This window comes from Paroedura picta, chromosome 13 (assembly GCF_049243985.1).
Source record: "Paroedura picta isolate Pp20150507F chromosome 13, Ppicta_v3.0, whole genome shotgun sequence".
Lineage (NCBI taxonomy): Eukaryota > Metazoa > Chordata > Lepidosauria > Squamata > Gekkonidae > Paroedura > Paroedura picta.
The window spans coordinates 49,365,838-49,382,125 of NC_135381.1; the positions used below are offsets into that span (position 1 = coordinate 49,365,838).

At 53.2% G+C, this 16,288-nt stretch overlaps 1 long non-coding RNA gene across 2 annotated transcripts; it reads right to left on the reverse strand.

The window, feature by feature from the left end:
* Window positions 1-5,965: 5,965 nt before the first annotated feature.
* LOC143822998 (uncharacterized) lies at window positions 5,966-14,997 on the reverse strand. Of its 2 annotated transcripts, none has more exons than XR_013226348.1 (3): window positions 14,809-14,997; window positions 14,473-14,567; window positions 5,966-6,035 (listed from the first exon to the last, which is right to left on the reverse strand). It is a non-coding gene; the product is annotated as an uncharacterized LOC143822998 (long non-coding RNA). The 2 variants fall into 2 exon arrangements; XR_013226349.1 differs by having other exon boundaries at window positions 14,473-14,570.
* Window positions 14,998-16,288: the final 1,291 nt, after the last annotated feature.

A 16,288-nucleotide genomic window follows, 5' to 3' on the forward strand; every position in this document is an offset into this window, starting at 1 on the left:
TTACAGTTGGAAGTGGAATACAGAGACAGAAAAGCAAAAAGAGTAAGAAAAAGACACAGTAAATAAACAAAGCCCTCCCAGGAATTGATAAATATGCAAGAAAATTGTCCTGAATAACAGTCCGGACGCTGTTTGATGGCACCTTGCAAAAACCTGGCCACAGTTTCAGATATTTCTCTGTTGATGTTCTCCAGAAGGAGGGGAACCTTAAGATGGTTGGGAAGTCCTTATGAGTCAAAACAGGGCACTACAGAGAGCCAGTTTGGTGTACAGGTTAGGAGTGCAGACTTCTAATCTGGCATGCCAGGTTCGATTCTGCGCTCCCACATATGGAACCAGCTGGGTGACCTTGGGCTCGCCACGGCACTGATAGAGCTGTTCTGACCGAGCAGTAATATCAGAGCTCTCTCAGCCTCACCCACCCCACAGGGTGTCTGTTGTGGGGAGAGGAAAGGGAAGGCGACTGTAAGCCGCTTTGAGCCTCCTTCGGGTAGGGAAAAGCGGCATATAAGAACCAACTCTTCTTCTTCTTCTTCCTTTTCTTCTAAAGTTTTCTACGACAACGTCCTCTCTTTCCAGAACCAAATATGATTGAAGGGGAGGGGAACGAAGAAACACATTTTTTTCTTTTTTAAGGAAGCCCACTGGATTCTGTGGCTGTTGTGGGTCCCTTGGCAACCACAGCAGTACTGTCAAACTTTATGCACCCTGATTTCTGGAAAGCTGTGGGAGGGAGGGAGGGAGGGAGGGAGGGAGGGAGGGAGGGAGGGAGGGAGGGGAGGGGCGGCCAACCAGTCCCAGAAAGCCCCCTCCCTCAAGACCTTCCATCCCCCAACGGAGTAGGCCCCTACAGCGAAAGGCCCAGGAGCCCCTTCTGGAGATCCATGATCAAGACAATTCATCATGACTTGGCTGCGGTGGCCGTGGAGCCTTAGGCCTGAGCTGACAGCAGCAGCATCCACCTCTCCCTGGGACCTGCCACGACGTGGCCCCTTGCCTGGCTGTCACACAATCTGAGTATCTTAGAAGCGAAGCATGGCCAACCTTGGCTAGTATTTGGATGTGAAACCTCCAAGGATCTGGGTGCGAGTCCCTACAACATACATTGGGGTGTCATGACAGGAAGGCAGACAATAGCAAATCGCCACCCAAGGTCCTTTGCCTGGCTGCCAGAATATCTGAGTATCTTTGACGCTAAGCACGGCCAAGCCTCGCTAGCATTTCGCCCTCTCTTGAAAAAAACAACGTTGGACCCGCGGGACCCTGCCAACTGAAGCCCAGTATCGCATTTAACGTTCCTGGGACAGGGGGTGGAAAGGGCCGCGGACCCAGAAACTTCAGCTAGTGCAAAATGCAGCTGCGAAGGTCCTCACTGGCACACCTTGGAGGGCCCACTTCCAGCTTGTGCAGAGGCAGCTGCATGGGTTGCCCATTGCTGTCCAGATCCGGTTCAAGGTTTGGGTTCTAACCTTCAAGGCTTTACGCGGGTTGGGACCCACGTATCTGAGGGACCGCCTTTCGCCTTACGCTCTGCGGGGGGAAATCTATTGGTCGTTCCCGGCCCCAGAGAAGCACGCCTAGCCTCAACCAGGGCCAGGACTTTCTCTGTCCTGGCCCCTACCTGGTGGAATGAGCTCCCGGGTGAGCTACGGGCCCTGCGGGATCCGTCGGCGTTCCGCAGGGCCTATAAAACGGAGCTCTTCCGCCAGGTCCCTGGTTGAGGCTAGGACTGGCGAGGAACAACATTGCCACCCCCCTGGGGTCTGAAGTATACAGTATTAGCCTCCATCCCCTAATGCCGTTGACTGGGTAGGGGAGAGTGGCATTTTGTGCCGTGTTGGGTGTATTTATAGTCTATTAGTGGGGGTTTTAATGGGGTATTGTAAGACTACTGTTACCTGCCACAAGCCAGTAGGGAGTGGCAGGAAATGATGATGATGATGATGATAATAATAATAATAGTAATAATAATGATAATGATAATGATAATAATACAAAGTTCGCCCCAGGGGAAGCGACCTAAGTGGGGGAGCAAACCTACGTCCACCTCGTTCGGCTGTCCCCAGGCCGCCTGGCAAAACGAGCCCCTGGCCTCCGAGCCAGGTAAGCCGCGCTGGTTTACATGCCACCTCTTAGCGAGGTCCCGAACCCCAGGGAATCTGATCACACACCGGACTCCCTGCCAACACGCTCCAACCCATGCAGACCCGCCACAGAACGAAGCCAAACAGGCCCCGTTCCCGCCAACGCTCCATAACCAGGACCAATTCCATCAGGCCAGCCAAAAACCTTGTGCAACCACAGATCACACCCGGGTCCAACTAAAGAACCCCATCACTTGGCAAACCAAACCATCTGCAGAGGGCGCCCCCAGAGGTTGCTAAGCCAATTAAAGAACTGGCCCCCTCAGCTGCTGTCATTTCAGGGACTTTCGCCCCCAAACTCCACCTTCCACTGATATTTCCTTAATGCTCTGGAAGCTGGGCACCGCTGGCCAGTCGGTCTCACCAGAAAAGCTACCACAACCTCAGGTGCCCCTGCCCCATGGGTATGTTGCATGGCAGTGCCATGTGCCTGGCCACTGTGTGCTGCGATATCCTGGCCTAGGAACATGGATGCAGCCCCTGAGACCCAGGTGACTCCCCCTTGACTCTCTTGCAGCATTACGAGCACCAGCGGCATGAGAAAAGTCTGATCCGAAAGCCGGCACTCCCCTGCACGTAACCTCCAACCGCTTGGACCTTGTACGGAGTCCCGAGGGGGAGGCCCTGCAGCGGAACAGTTGGGGCAGCCAAAAGGAGCATCTGCCTCCGAATCCCTGTGGTCATCGATGGGGCACCGACACGGGGAACCTCCCTCCTAATGGTGTCCGGAAGGCGAGCCCCTTGATGTTGAGCCTGGGGATGGGAAGGTAGTATCCGCGGACATCAGTGGACATCACCCCCTGGGCCTGTGGCACACCCACTCCTTCGGCACACGCTTCCCTGCCCCACCACCAGCATTAGCAGCCGCGTTGATGTCTGACCTCCGACAATTCAGAAGGTGGAGAAATGCACCTTGGCCCAGCTGCTGAACTCCAGTCCCTGAACTGCTGGTCCACAGAGGGAAAGGCCCTCCAGATTAGCATCCTCCATTGTGCCTGAGCCAGCCGAGGGCAGCAAGCCCTTCCCGCTGGGCGGACAAGGGCCTGAACCCGTCCCAGCCCTTCAAAGCTCAGCAGGAGGAAGGTGTCTAGAAGCCCGGCAGCCTGAATGGGATGGCTGGACGACTGCTCTGATGCTCTGATCCTCTGAAGGCAGGCCTTTCTGGTGAATGGGTTTAAACTGTGATGGGTGGGTGTGGGGTGAAAGGGGTGTGAGTGTAAGGAGTCCCACTGGAGGCTTTTCTGCCAACAGTATTACAAACATTTTATTTTTAATAAATAGAAAACAAACATTATCAAACAGGGAATGAAACAGGGAACCCCCAAACATTTTAAACATTTAAACAAACTTTTTAAAACAGGGATGAAACAGGGGATGAAACAGGTAACCCCCCACCCCCACCCCACCCCAAACCACAATTTTAAAGTGCACTAGTCCCCTCTCCAGCACCACCATCTTCTTAGTAGCTGGTAATCTCTGCTGGAAATAACAGCATCTTACTGCTGTCCCAAAGTAGATAGAAGCATTTGGGGGAAGAGGCTTCTCATAGCCACCACAGTCAAGTCAGCCTCCAAAACTTTAAATGTAGCCATGCTGTCCACCAGTGGAATTATTCCCTGGAACATCAAATAAAATCAGTGCCTATGTCCTCCACTGGAGTAGGTGTCGCCAACACTTCCTGGCTAGCCGCCTCCCCAACCCTTGCCTGTAGAGTGCTTCTGTCTTGTGTTTGTCAATCTCACAGGGGTGTTACTACAGTGAGGCAGTGAGGTCTGTTCAAGTGCTTTCGGACCAGAGAATCGGCTACTTAGTCAAACAACACAAAGATAGTGGCTGAAGACAAGGTTGAACAAAGAACATTAAACTTTATTTCACATAGCACACATAGGCAAAAGGTCACAATCGAAACCGTCTCCTATTTCTGAAAAGGTAACTGGCCATAGCGTCCCGAACCTTGCACCCCTCCGAATAGATCCTTTTTTTCTGGCTTGAGGGATGGCTGCTGCATCCTCAAGGACTACAGGGTCTGATTCAGCCACTGGGAAGGGGATGTGATGTCCCTTGTCCTCGCAGATGTTGTTCCAAGATGACACATGCGATGATCAATGGTGTCACATTGTCTATATGCACATGGAGTCGTGACATCAAGCGATGGAACCGAGCCTTCAAAGGGCCAAAGGCACGCTCCACGACATTCCTTGCGCAGGAGTGCCTGAGGTTGTAGTAGCTCTGCACATTTGTCCTTGGCCGCTTATAGGGAGTCATGAGCCAGCGTCGTGTGGGGTAGGCTCCATCTCCGAGCACCAAAGCCGGAACACGCACTCCCTCAATGGTGGCGGTGGGGTTGCCGGGGACAAAGACCCCTTGGTCCATGGTTGCCCTGAGGTTCGATTCACGGAACACAAGGGCATCATGCCTCCTCCCACTCCACCCCACCTCAAAATCTATAAACCGTCCGGAGAAGTCCACGGTTCCTTGAAGGAGAACAGGACAAAAGTCCTTCCTGTTCCCGTGCTCCTTTATGCTTCCCTCAGGTGCTCGGATCGGGATGTGGGTACCGTCAACCGCGGCGAAACAAGGTGGGAACGCCAGCCCGGCGAACCCGTCTGAGGAAAGAAAAAGAAAAGAATAGACACCAGGGATTAAAGTTAACGTGGGGCGCATCGAGTATTCGTTGCTCACCTATCAAAAATGAAAAAAACATTAAAGGGAAAAGGGGATATGTCAGGATTGTTAGAATCCCTGCCATAAATTAGCCTGAGTTCTTCCATGACAGTTATATTGCTTGGCGCCTGGTTGCTCCAGGTCCTGTAATCATGCTAACTAGTAGACAGAGAAATATATGTTGTTGTAACTCGTATCACTTGTTGGGGCGGGGGGGAAGGAGGTGGAGAGAAATCCCCGACTTTCAGACTGGCTATGTAAGCCTGGGGGGAAGGAACGGGCACCCCACCTCAGTCCACACGAAGGGACGAGGCCCCCGGCTCCGTCCATGCGAAGGGACGGGCACCCCAGCTGCGTCCACTTCAGGGGACGTGCACCCGTGCTCCGGCCATCTGAAGGGTCGGGCACTGTGCTCCGTTCATCTGTGTGGACTGGCACTCAAACTCTGTCCCTGCGAACGGATGGGCTCGCAAGCCCTGTCCGTCCAGACAGAGGAGCGCTCAAGCCCTGTCCGCCGCAGCAGATGGGCACTCAAGCCCTGTCCGTCGAAACGAATGGGCGTTCGGTCCCTGTCCGTCGGAACGGATGGGCACGCAGGGTTGCACTCACTCACTCGCTCACTCACACTCTCACTCTGCATCCCTATGCAACCCCCTCCCCCCAGCTACCTGCCACTGATGCCCACCCCCACCCCCCGGCCGCCTGCCGCCTGCTTCTGCCAGCCAACGTCATCAGGAGCTTCAGGCGTGGCATCACGCCAGGTTTCGGGTCGCCTGGTGCCTCCTGCTTAGCAAGCCCTTCTGCCTCCGCGGAAGAACTTGCCTTCTGGATGCTCCCCCGTCTCTTCGCACGTGGCCCTCCTCTCCCGATCAGCTCTCCTCCTCTCTGGATGGCCTCGATCTGCAAGCTTCCTCAGTCTGCTGAAGAAACAGACAACAAGTCTAAAAGGCCAGTCTGAGAACTCAGGGCCCCTTCCACCTCAGCCCGCTCCCCTTCCCACTTCCCGAAAGAGCACACAGTGAGCCCAAGGTTTAGCTCTCCCAGACACTGCCTTCCCCGTTGCTGGCATACAGGTCACAAGCACTCCTTGCCCAACCCACCCACTGGGGACCAGGAGGGGCAGAGAGGCAAGCGAAGGAGTTGGGGAACATCGCTCATCTCTTTCAGTGGCCACGACTCCCTTGAGGGCTTGCAGGAGAACCTCATCAAAACTCCCCCGGGGTATCCCTACAAGGAAAACCCGTGGTAAGCAGGGACGGCTCCTGCCCTTCCCTCCACCGGCATCCTCGAGGCTCCTCCACTGCCTTCGGTTGGCCAGCATCAACTGGCGGCTGCAAGCCCGAGTACATCTATTTCAACCTGTGCACTACCTCCCCTTCATACCTTAACTAAGGGAGCCCCTCCTCACACACACACACACACCACTCCATTCACACCACTCCCTGCCCCACTCAAACCATCCCCTAGGTATGGGCACCAAACAGGGATATGCGGTTAGGTTCCTGGCTGAACTAGGGACGGAACCGCAATCCGAACGGCGCGTCGGGAGGAGAAATAAGGGGCCGAAGAGCACTAGGAGTTGCCTTGCAGCTTCGCATATGAAGTCCTACAAACCAGCGGCAGCACCGGTTGAGAGTACGGACTGGATTCCGGACCCTCAAGGAAGGAAGCAGTGTGAAAACAGAGAGAATGGAACCTAAGGAAGCCATTCATAAGGACTGAGGATTTAAAAAAAAAAAAACTGCTGAGAATGATCCAGAGGAAAGATCAAGAGTAAAGCTTGAGACTGCTTGCTAAACATATCGTTTCAGTGTCAAAAGAGACCAAGCCCATCGCTTTGGCCAATGACTTCGATACGCAAACTTCAAAAGAAAAAAAACAGAATGAGACAGTGTAATTTTGGAGAGGGGAAGGAACGGCAAATTATTAAGGCTGAAGGGAAGACTGTAGCTTGGCTAATTTACTCTCCAGCAGGCTCTACAAGGGAATAACCAGTGACTGAAGGAGGCCTGCTTATTCTCATTTGCTAGCGGGCCATTCAAAACATATCGTTATTGCAGGGTGACTCCAGAAGTTGACAAGTTAAAGACTGCGCGCCACAATGGGCTTGAAGCCTTGGAAAGAAGAGAAGCCTGGCCCAGTGGGAGTCATTGTGGGGACACTGAATGTCAGATGTTAACAGAAAACGGGGATAAGTTGCTTTTTAGGTAGCTTGCTGCTTCCCAAGGTAGAGCAGGAATGGCAAAAACTCCTATCAGCCAATGCTGGGAATGGCAGGAGAAAGATGCATGGTTTTTTCGCATCTGGAGGACTTGCTAGACAGCCTGGGAATGCTGGAATATGATTCATGAGGAGAGGCAAAAGAGATTGAAAGGGCAATTAGCACAGTATACAATATGGACGTAAGGAAACAGAACAAGAAAACTCCTCCACACGACTAGCTACTTTGTTCAATGCATGGCAAAAGCAGCTGCTAGGATCCTTCATGCAACAAGATGGAAAACAGAATCCTGACCAGCTACTACTGACTGATTAGACAAAGCGTTAGAATACGGGACACCAGCAACACTTGCGTTCTTGAAGCAAAAGGCAAGAACTTTGCAATCCAGAAGAAAGGGGAGTCCCATAGGAGATCAGATTGGGGCGGGGGGGAAGGAGGTGGAGAGAAATCCTCGACTTTCAGACTGGCTATGTAAGCCTGGGGGGAAGAAGCATCAGTATGTCATCTACGGCGTTAGGGAGATGTACAAGAAGAAGAGAAGCATAGGGAAATGGCAGCCTGATGTGTGTGTGTTTTGTGGTTTTTTCCCTATCTTGGAATAGTAGTCCTGTAATATGCAAGATGTAGCATTTCTCTCTTTACTGAACCAAAACGGTCTAGTAAAAAAAGAAAAGGGCTCGGAGTCCCTTTAGGCCCCTGCGTTCCCGTCCCCGGGGAGGCCGCGAAAAACAGCGGCACGGGACAAAAAAAGAAAGCAGAGGTTTAAGGGGACGGCCCTGAGTGCCTTTAAAGCCCTGCTCTCTGCTCAAAACACGAACCGCCACCAATTCTTGAAAAGTTCATGGACGTTTGTGACCACAGGCTAAAAATCGTCATGAACTTCAGTTGGTGAGCCGCTTGGTGCCCATGCCTACCCCTCGCATTCACTCTCCATCCACACACACACACATACACACACACACTCACACACACACACACACGTTCTGTCCACCAGAAGGAACGGGCACCCCACCTCAGTCAACACAAAGGGACGAGGCCCTCGGCTCCGTCCATGCGAAGGGACGGGCACCCCAGCTGCGTCCACTTCAGGGGACGTGCACCCGTGCTCCGGCCATCTGAAGGGTCGGGCACTGTGCTCCGTTCATCTGTGTGGACTGGCACTCAAACTCTGTCCCTGCGAACGGATGGGCTCGCAAGCCCTGTCCGTCCAGACAGAGGAGCGCTCAAGCCCTGTCCGCCGCAGCAGATGGGCACTCAAGCCCTGTCCGTCGAAACGAATGGGCGTTCGGTCCCTGTCCGTCGGAACGGATGGGCACGCAGGGTTGCACTCACTCACTCGCTCACTCACACTCTCACTCTGCATCCCTACGCAACCCCCTCCTCCCAGCTACCTGCCACTGATGCCCACCACCACCCCCCGGCCGACTGCCGCCAGCTTCTTCCAGCCAACGTCATCAGGAGCTTCAGGCGTGGCATCACGCCAGGCTTCGGGTCGCCTGGTGCCCCCTGCTTAGCAAGCCCTTCCGCCTCCGCGGAAGAACTTGCCTTCTGGATGCTCCCCCGTCTCTTCGCACGTAGCCCTCCTCTTCCGATCAGCTCTCCTCCTCTCTGGATGGCCTCGATCTGCAAGCTTCCTCAGTCTGCTGAAGAAACAGACAACAAGTCTACAAGGCCAATCTGAGAACTCAGGGCCCCTTCCACCTCAGCCCACTCCCCTTCCCACTTCCCGAAAGGGCACACAGTGAGCCGAAGGTTTAGCTCTCCCAGACACTGCCTTCCCCGTTGCTGGCATACAGGTCACAAGCCCTCCTTGCCCAACCCACCTACTGGGGACCAGGAGGGGCAGAGAGGCAAGCGAAGGAGTTGGGGAACATCGCTCACCTCTTTCAGTGGCCACGACTCCCTTGAGGGCTTGCAGGAGAACCTCATCAAAACTCCCCCGGGGTATCCCTACAAGGAAAACCCGTGGTAAGCAGGGACGGCTCCTGCCCTTCCCTCCACCGGCATCCTCCAGGCTCCTCCACTGCCTTCGGTTGGCCAGCATCAACTGGCGGCTGCAAGCCCGAGTACATCTATTTCAACCTGTGCACTACCTCCCCTTCATACCTTAACTAAGGGAGCCCCTCCTCACACATACACACACACACACACACACACACACACCACTCCATTCACACCACTCCCTGCCCCACTCAAACCATACCATAGGCATGGGCACCAACCAGGGATATGCGGTTAGGTTCCTGGCTGAACTAGGGACGGAACTGCAATCCGAACGGCGCGTCGGGAGGAGAAATAAGGGGCCAAAGAGGACTAGGAGTTGCCTTGCAGCTTCGCATATGAAGTCCTACAAACCAGCGGCAGCCCCGGTTGAGAGTACGGATTGGATTCCGGACCCTCAAGGAAGGAAGCAGTGTGAAAACAGAGAGAATGGACCCTAAGGAAGCCATTCATAAGGACTTTTAAAAAAAAACTGCTGAGAATGATCCAGAGGAAAGATCAAGAGTAAAGCTTGAGACTGCTTGCTAAACATATCGTTTCAGTGTCAAAAGAGACCAAGCCCATCGCTTTGGCCAATGACTTCGATACGCAAACTTCAAAAGAAAAAAAACAGAATGAGACAGTGTAATGTTGGAGAGGGGAAGGAACGGCAAATTATTAAGGCTGAAGGGAAGACTGTAGCTTGGCTAATTTAACCTCCAGCAGGCTCTACAAGGGAATAACCAGTGACTGTAGGAGGCCTGCTTATTCTCATTTGCTAGCGGGACATTCAAAACATATCGTTATTGCAGGGTGACTCCAGAAGTTGACAAGTTAAAGACTGCGCGCCACAATGGGCTTGAAGCCTTGGAAAGAAGAGAAGCCTGGCCCAGTGGGAGTCATTGTGGGGACACTGAATGTCAGATGTTAACAGAAAACGGGGATAAGATGCTTTTTAGGTAGCTTGCTGCTTCCCAAGGTAGAGCAGGAATGGCAAGAACTCCTATCAGCCAATGCTGGGAACGGCAGGAGACAGATGCATGGTTTTTTCGCATCTGGAGGACTTGCTAGAAAGCCTGGGAATGCTGGAATATGATTCATGAGGAGAGGCAAAAGAGATTGGAAGGGCAATTAGCACAGTATACAATATGGACGTAAGGAAACAGAACAAGAAAACTCCTCCACACGTCTAGCTACTTTGTTCAATGCATGGCAAAAGCAGCTGCTAGGATCCTTCATGCAACAAGATGGAAAACAGAATCCTGACCAGCTACTACTGACTGATTAGACAAAGCGTTAGAATACGGGATACCAGCAACACTTGCGTTCTTGAAGCAAAAGGCAAGAACTTTGCAATCCAGAAGAAAGGGGAGTCCCATAGGAGATCAGATTGGGGCGGGGGGGAAGGAGGTGGAGAGAAATCCTCGACTTTCAGACTGGCTATGTAAGCCTGGGGGGAAGAAGCATCAGTATGTCATCTACGGCGTTAGGGAGATGTACAAGAAGAAGCATAGGGAAATGGCAGCCTGATGTGTGTGTGTTTTGTGGTTTTTTCCCTATCTTGGAATAGTAGTCCTGTAATATGCAAGATGTAGCATTTCTCTCTTTACTGAACCAAAACGGTCTAGTAAAAAAAGAAAAGGGCTCGGAGTCCCTTTAGGCCCCTGCGTTCCCGTCCCCGGGGAGGCCGCGAAAAACAGCGGCACGGGACAAAAAAAGAAAGCAGAGGTTTAAGGGGACGGCCCTGAGTGCCTTTAAAGCCCTGCTCTCTGCTCAAAACACGAACCGCCACCAATTCTTGAAAAGTTCATGGACGTTTGTGACCACAGGCTAAAAATCGTCATGAACTTCAGTTGGTGAGCCGCTTGGTGCCCATGCCTACCCCTCGCATTCACTCTCCATCCACACACACACACATACACACACACACTCACACACACACACACACGTTCTGTCCACCAGAAGGAACGGGCACCCCACCTCAGTCAACACAAAGGGACGAGGCCCTCGGCTCCGTCCATGCGAAGGGACGGGCACCCCAGCTGCGTCCACTTCAGGGGACGTGCACCCGTGCTCCGGCCATCTGAAGGGTCGGGCACTGTGCTCCGTTCATCTGTGTGGACTGGCACTCAAACTCTGTCCCTGCGAACGGATGGGCTCGCAAGCCCTGTCCGTCCAGACAGAGGAGCGCTCAAGCCCTGTCCGCCGCAGCAGATGGGCACTCAAGCCCTGTCCGTCGAAACGAATGGGCGTTCGGTCCCTGTCCGTCGGAACGGATGGGCACGCAGGGTTGCACTCACTCACTCGCTCACTCACACTCTCACTCTGCATCCCTACGCAACCCCCTCCTCCCAGCTACCTGCCACTGATGCCCACCACCACCCCCCGGCCGACTGCCGCCAGCTTCTTCCAGCCAACGTCATCAGGAGCTTCAGGCGTGGCATCACGCCAGGCTTCGGGTCGCCTGGTGCCCCCTGCTTAGCAAGCCCTTCCGCCTCCGCGGAAGAACTTGCCTTCTGGATGCTCCCCCGTCTCTTCGCACGTAGCCCTCCTCTTCCGATCAGCTCTCCTCCTCTCTGGATGGCCTCGATCTGCAAGCTTCCTCAGTCTGCTGAAGAAACAGACAACAAGTCTACAAGGCCAATCTGAGAACTCAGGGCCCCTTCCACCTCAGCCCACTCCCCTTCCCACTTCCCGAAAGAGCACACAGTGAGCCGAAGGTTTAGCTCTCCCAGACACTGCCTTCCCCGTTGCTGGCATACAGGTCACAAGCCCTCCTTGCCCAACCCACCTACTGGGGACCAGGAGGGGCAGAGAGGCAAGCGAAGGAGTTGGGGAACATCGCTCACCTCTTTCAGTGGCCACGACTCCCTTGAGGGCTTGCAGGAGAACCTCATCAAAACTCCCCCGGGGTATCCCTACAAGGAAAACCCGTGGTAAGCAGGGACGGCTCCTGCCCTTCCCTCCACCGGCATCCTCCAGGCTCCTCCACTGCCTTCGGTTGGCCAGCATCAACTGGCGGCTGCAAGCCCGAGTACATCTATTTCAACCTGTGCACTACCTCCCCTTCATACCTTAACTAAGGGAGCCCCTCCTCACACATACACACACACACACACACAAACACACACACCACTCCATTCACACCACTCCCTGCCCCACTCAAACCATACCCTAGGCATGGGCACCAACCAGGGATATGCGGTTAGGTTCCTGGCTGAACTAGGGACGGAACTGCAATCCGAACGGCGCGTCGGGAGGAGAAATAAGGGGCCAAAGAGGACTAGGAGTTGCCTTGCAGCTTCGCATATGAAGTCCTACAAACCAGCGGCAGCCCCGGTTGAGAGTACGGATTGGATTCCGGACCCTCAAGGAAGGAAGCAGTGTGAAAACAGAGAGAATGGACCCTAAGGAAGCCATTCATAAGGACTTTTAAAAAAAAACTGCTGAGAATGATCCAGAGGAAAGATCAAGAGTAAAGCTTGAGACTGCTTGCTAAACATATCGTTTCAGTGTCAAAAGAGACCAAGCCCATCGCTTTGGCCAATGACTTCGATACGCAAACTTCAAAAGAAAAAAAACAGAATGAGACAGTGTAATGTTGGAGAGGGGAAGGAACGGCAAATTATTAAGGCTGAAGGGAAGACTGTAGCTTGGCTAATTTAACCTCCAGCAGGCTCTACAAGGGAATAACCAGTGACTGTAGGAGGCCTGCTTATTCTCATTTGCTAGCGGGACATTCAAAACATATCGTTATTGCAGGGTGACTCCAGAAGTTGACAAGTTAAAGACTGCGCGCCACAATGGGCTTGAAGCCTTGGAAAGAAGAGAAGCCTGGCCCAGTGGGAGTCATTGTGGGGACACTGAATGTCAGATGTTAACAGAAAACGGGGATAAGATGCTTTTTAGGTAGCTTGCTGCTTCCCAAGGTAGAGCAGGAATGGCAAGAACTCCTATCAGCCAATGCTGGGAACGGCAGGAGACAGATGCATGGTTTTTTCGCATCTGGAGGACTTGCTAGAAAGCCTGGGAATGCTGGAATATGATTCATGAGGAGAGGCAAAAGAGATTGGAAGGGCAATTAGCACAGTATACAATATGGACGTAAGGAAACAGAACAAGAAAACTCCTCCACACGTCTAGCTACTTTGTTCAATGCATGGCAAAAGCAGCTGCTAGGATCCTTCATGCAACAAGATGGAAAACAGAATCCTGACCAGCTACTACTGACTGATTAGACAAAGCGTTAGAATACGGGATACCAGCAACACTTGCGTTCTTGAAGCAAAAGGCAAGAACTTTGCAATCCAGAAGAAAGGGGAGTCCCATAGGAGATCAGATTGGGGCGGGGGGGAAGGAGGTGGAGAGAAATCCTCGACTTTCAGACTGGCTATGTAAGCCTGGGGGGAAGAAGCATCAGTATGTCATCTACGGCGTTAGGGAGATGTACAAGAAGAAGCATAGGGAAATGGCAGCCTGATGTGTGTGTGTTTTGTGGTTTTTTCCCTATCTTGGAATAGTAGTCCTGTAATATGCAAGCTGTAGCATTTCTCTCTTTACTGAACCAAAACGGTCTAGTAAAAAAAGAAAAGGGCTCGGAGTCCCTTTCGGCCCCTGCGTTCCCGTCCCCGGGGAGGCCGCGAAAAACAGCGGCACGGGACAAAAAAAGAAAGCAGAGGTTTAAGGGGACGGCCCTGAGTGCCTTTAAAGCCCTGCTCTCTGCTCAAAACACGAACCGCCACCAATTCTTGAAAAGTTCATGGAAGTTTGTGACGGCAGGCTAAAAATCGTCATGAACTTCAGTTGGTGAGCCACTTGGTGCCCATGCCTACCCCTCGCATTCACTCTCCGTCCACACACACACACACACACACTCACACACACACACACACACACACGTTCTGTCCACCAGAAGGAACGGGCACCCCACCTCAGTCAACACAAAGGGACGAGGCCCTCGGCTCCGTCCATGCGAAGGGACGGGCACCCCAGCTGCGTCCACTTCAGGGGACGTGCACCCGTGCTCCGGCCATCTGAAGGGTCGGGCACTGTGCTCCGTTCATCTGTGTGGACTGGCACTCAAACTCTGTCCCTGCGAACGGATGGGCTCGCAAGCCCTGTCCGTCCAGACAGAGGAGCGCTCAAGCCCTGTCCGCCGCAGCAGATGGGCACTCAAGCCCTGTCCGTCGAAACGAATGGGCGTTCGGTCCCTGTCCGTCGGAACGGATGGGCACGCAGGGTTGCACTCACTCACTCGCTCACTCACACTCTCACTCTGAATCCCTACGCAACCCCCTCCTCCCAGCTACCTGCCACTGATGCCCACCACCACCCCCCGGCCGACTGCCGCCAGCTTCTGCCAGCCAACGTCATCAGGAGCTTCAGGCGTGGCATCACGCCAGGCTTCGGGTCGCCTGGTGCCCCCTGCTTAGCAAGCCCTTCCGCCTCCGCGGAAGAACTTGCCTTCTGGATGCTCCCCCGTCTCTTCGCACGTGGCCCTCCTCTCCCGATCAGCTCTCCTCCTCTCTGGATGGCCTCGATCTGCAAGCTTCCTCAGTCTGCTGAAGAAACAGACAACAAGTCTACAAGGCCAGTCTGAGAACTCAGGGCCCCTTCCACCTCAGCCCGCTCCCCTTCCCACTTCCCGAAAGAGCACACAGTGAGCCGAAGGTTTAGCTCTCCCAGACACTGCCTTCCCCGTTGCTGGCGTACAGGTCACAAGCCCTCCTTGCCCAACCCACCCACTGGGGACCAGGAGGGGCAGAGAGGCAAGCGAAGGAGTTGGGGAACATCGCTCACCTCTTTCAGTGGCCACGACTCCCTTGAGGGCTTGCAGGAGAACCTCATCAAAACTCCCCCGGGGTATCCCTACAAGGAAAACCCGTGGTAAGCAGGGACGGCTCCTGCCCTTCCCTCCACCGGCATCCTCCAGGCTCCTCCACTGCCTTCGGTTGGCCAGCATCAACTGGCGGCTGCAAGCCCGAGTACATCTATTTCAACCTGTGCACTACCTCCCCTTCATACCTTAACTAAGGGAGCCCCTCCTCACACATACACACACACACACACACACACACACACCACTCCATTCACACCACTCCCTGCCCCACTCAAACCATACCCTAGGCATGGGCATCAACCAGGGATATGCGGTTAGGTTCCTGGCTGAACTAGGGACGGAACTGCAATCCGAACGGCGCGTCGGGAGGAGAAATAAGGGGCCAAAGAGGACTAGGAGTTGCCTTGCAGCTTCGCATATGAAGTCCTACAAACCAGCGGCAGCCCCGGTTGAGAGTACGGATTGGATTCCGGACCCTCAAGGAAGGAAGCAGTGTGAAAACAGAGAGAATGGACCCTAAGGAAGCCATTCATAAGGACTTTAAAAAAAAAACTGCTGAGAATGATCCAGAGGAAAGATCAAGAGTAAAGCTTGAGACTGCTTGCTAAACATATCGTTTCAGTGTCAAAAGAGACCAAGCCCATCGCTTTGGCCAATGACTTCGATACGCAAACTTCAAAAGAAAAAAAACAGAATGAGACAGTGTAATGTTGGAGAGGGGAAGGAACGGCAAATTATTAAGGCTGAAGGGAAGACTGTAGCTTGGCTAATTTAACCTCCAGCAGGCTCTACAAGGGAATAACCAGTGACTGTAGGAGGCCTGCTTATTCTCATTTGCTAGCGGGACATTCAAAACATATCGTTATTGCAGGGTGACTCCAGAAGTTGACAAGTTAAAGACTGCGCGCCACAATGGGCTTGAAGCCTTGGAAAGAAGAGAAGCCTGGCCCAGTGGGAGTCATTGTGGGGACACTGAATGTCAGATGTTAACAGAAAACGGGGATAAGATGCTTTTTAGGTAGCTTGCTGCTTCCCAAGGTAGAGCAGGAATGGCAAGAACTCCTATCAGCCAATGCTGGGAACGGCAGGAGACAGATGCATGGTTTTTTCGCATCTGGAGGACTTGCTAGAAAGCCTGGGAATGCTGGAATATGATTCATGAGGAGAGGCAAAAGAGATTGGAAGGGCAATTAGCACAGTATACAATATGGACGTAAGGAAACAGAACAAGAAAACTCCTCCACACGTCTAGCTACTTTGTTCAATGCATGGCAAAAGCAGCTGCTAGGATCCTTCATGCAACAAGATGGAAAACAGAATCCTGACCAGCTACTACTGACTGATTAGACAAAGCGTTAGAATACGGGATACCAGCAACACTTGCGTTCTTGAAGCAAAAGGCAAGAACTTTGCAATCCAGAAGAAAGGGGAGTCCCATAG